Raw genomic sequence first — 3,441 nt, 5'->3', positions numbered from 1 at the left:
AAGATGCAATAAGAACTCCTGTTCTTAGAAAAGTATACATCTTCTAGTTGACTCTGGCTCATTAAAGCAGAAAATTTTCATCCTTATACCAACAACTTCAAAAAATGATAAGTAAGCAAAGAAAAGGAGACTCCTATGCTACAGAAAGGAGCTTCTATCCCAACTTCACCTTTTAGAAGCAGTTCAAAAGAAATATAGTACACCTAAAAAAGTCCTGAGAACTGTAACTAATACCCCTGGATTGGAAAAATATAGACTAAGAGAGCAGCTAAGTCAATTAAGATCCCAAGGATAAGAAGGGCTATTGGCTGGTACTTCTTCTTTGCTAGGATGCTGAGATGAATTGGGAGAAGGATCCGGTGCTAATGTGAACATCGAAAATGGATACAGGTGAATAAAATAGCAAGTGGTGAACACTCCAAAAAAATTATTCAACACTAAACAATAAGGAGAATTATGTTTATAAAAATACAGTGCACACTGTTATTTGCCCCCCAAAAATAAAAAAAGAAACAGAAGTCCAGATGCGGAAAAATTCCCAAAGAGCTAATGTCTTTTATAGCTGTGAGTAAACTGATGTTCTCTATAACGAACTGTAGTTAAAATTCCAAGGCTCCAACTTCTTAATACAGATGCAAGTTGAATCACATAAGGTTCTAATATCCCCCACCATAAAAAATCCTTGTTGAAAATTAGAAATTATTTTTAGTTTCACCTTACATTTTTCTTCATGCTAAATTCAGTTAGAATGATATTTAATACATTTTAGTGTGTGATTATATTTCTATACCATTATTACTATCAAGAGGTGACAACAATGGTGTTAACAAATGTTAACACTAAAATTCTGAGTAATGAAATATTGGATAATTTAGTATGGATTTTCTTGGTATTGTTTGGTGTTTTTTTATTTACAAAAAGGAAAGGAAGTTATTTTCTTCAAAAACACACAAAAATTATGTTCTTTTTAAATTACTAATTGAACTTTCTAATATTTAATCGAGCAGGTTCGCAATATCATAATTTTCTAAATGATAAACTTACGTATATAATTTTATCCCAATTTGAAAATCCCTTAAGTTGTTCTCTGGATTCATTCCTTTTTCCCCTGCCTATTGATGCATAAAGAATAGAATTAAACAAATACATGAAATGTAGACAAATCAATTAATGGTGCTGGTGAGAATGTCACCACAATAATTCACTATGAGATATAGGCTGATTGAAAAGCAAACAGCAATGAAGCCAGAGAAGTGATGACATCCCTCAAGCACCTCCATATTGACTTTTCCTATTCTAACAAGCAATAGGTTAAGTGAGAGTGAAGGGAGCAAGTGCATAAGGGAAGTAGGATGTAGTGTGAGAATTTTAGAGATCGACATTCCAGTGACGGCAGCTCTAGGTGATAAAAAGATTTTAAATGTAGTTTGATGTGTGGATTGTCAAAGTGAAAAAGGAAGTCGTTGGGTCAGATGAAATCCTAGAGGTGTATGGCTGCTTTTGGATCAGAAACTTATTAACTGTGAGCTAAACCAGGAACTCAGGTGCCAAAGAACTTGTAAAACGGACTAAATTCATGTTATTAAATTTATGGAGCATTGCTGAATGAAGCTTTAAAATACTGGACATTCATGGGAGCCAGCAAAATGCTGACTATACATGATGCTTAAAGTAAATAGGTGTAAATATATATGTGGGGTGTGTGTGTCTGAGAGAGAGAGAGAGAGAGAAAGTGAGAGAGAGAAAGTGAGGGTCTCTAATTGAATGGTTGTTCAGAAACTGGTACGGTAAGAGGAAAAAATATTAAGGTCCAGAGGTAAATCTAATGGTCAAGAAAAAGTTCAAGCATATAAAAACACCTATCGGCACTGAACTGGGATTTCCAGAAGGCGCTCTGAAAAAATTAATGATAGGCTCTCAAAAGACAGGAAAAAGGGAGGAAAAAACAGAATGGGGACAAATACATGGGGATGTGTGGTGACAGCAGGTGTTGAAATTCATTTGATTAGTGGATCTGTGATGGGGGGTGGAGGATGGATAGAAGGATTGATTCAGTCTGGAGCCTGGCACATCTTGGGTACTCAGTGAATATTAAAAGAGTAAAAAAATTGATCAATTTAAGTAAATCAACCTCAAGTTTCCAACTGAGAATTTCATATGAAGTTTTAATTTTTCTTAAAAGTTCTGCTTTCCAAGATCAAGCAAGTATAAGACTGAAAGAGACTAAAAATCACTGTCAATTGTGTATTTCTTGTTGAAAAGGAATGCCAAGAACTTGAAGGATATCAGTCAATAAGAAAGAATTCCAAAATAACAACTGGGGGAAAAATGAACTCACTACCCGTTTGGAAGGTTTACACGAGGTGTATGAGCAAAAACACAGGGGTTGGCCTACAAGAGAAAAAAGAAACTTGGGATTTTTTCACCTGTCTTAAAATTGGCCTTAGGTGTATAGCAGGGATGCTCACAGGTTGCAAAATCTTGGTCTTTGCATATCTTATGATATCTTATGATTCCTGTTAGAAGACAAAGTCTTCATTTCTCATATAAAAGTTTCTCGAGTAGGCCGGGCATGGTGGCTCACGCCTGTATTCCTAGCACTCTGGGAGGCCGAGGCAGGCGGATTGTTTGAGCTCAGGAGTTCGAAACTAGCCTGAGCAAGAGCGAGACCCCATCTTTACTAAAAAAAAAAAAAAAAAAAAAAGTTTATCAAGCTTAGGAAATCTTGAAGGCCTGAAATTTAGGCTATTAAAATGGATGAAACTAGTAAAGCTATCTTGGAATTAAAACTAAAACAAGTTCCATTTTGGTTAATGCCAGATGCTGTTAAGAGTTTTAGGAGATACTTAAAAATGCTACTTCATTTATCATCTTTCATGGCAATACTCAATGCAAAAGAAAGTGTATATTATAACATTCTTTCCTAATTTATTATTTTAAACAAGTGCATTTTGGACTTAGTTGCATTAGACATAATTTTTTAAATTTGGAGCACAACCATTTTATTATGAGAAATAATAAAAAATAAAGAACATACCAATTAATTTACTATCACATAATTAAACAACTTTACTTCCATAGTTCCTTCCTTTCTTTCCTATTTCTCTGTCTCTATCTCTCTCTTTCCCCTCTTACTCTTTCTCTATCTTATCATGTCCAATGGAGGTTTAATATTCTATTAAACATTTATACGCTCATTGATTAAAATATTTCCCCACTATTAAGTATTTATGCCCCTTCCCTCTTTATGGTTAACTATTGTTAAAAATAAATCTTTACATGGATATACTCATTTCCCTCATTATAAGTAATTTCAAATATAATGAACAATAATTGGATTATGGATAATGACATAATTTAGTTGAATTATATAAATGAGTTTATGACTTGAAATCCATTGCCAAATTGTATAGAAAAAGAACAATCTTTTGGAAAACTGCC

Source organism: Propithecus coquereli, unplaced genomic scaffold (assembly GCF_000956105.1).
Source record: "Propithecus coquereli isolate 6110/MARCELLA unplaced genomic scaffold, Pcoq_1.0 Scaffold114, whole genome shotgun sequence".
Taxonomy (NCBI): Eukaryota; Metazoa; Chordata; class Mammalia; order Primates; family Indriidae; genus Propithecus; species Propithecus coquereli.
Note: the sequence above shows the minus strand (reverse complement) of the source record.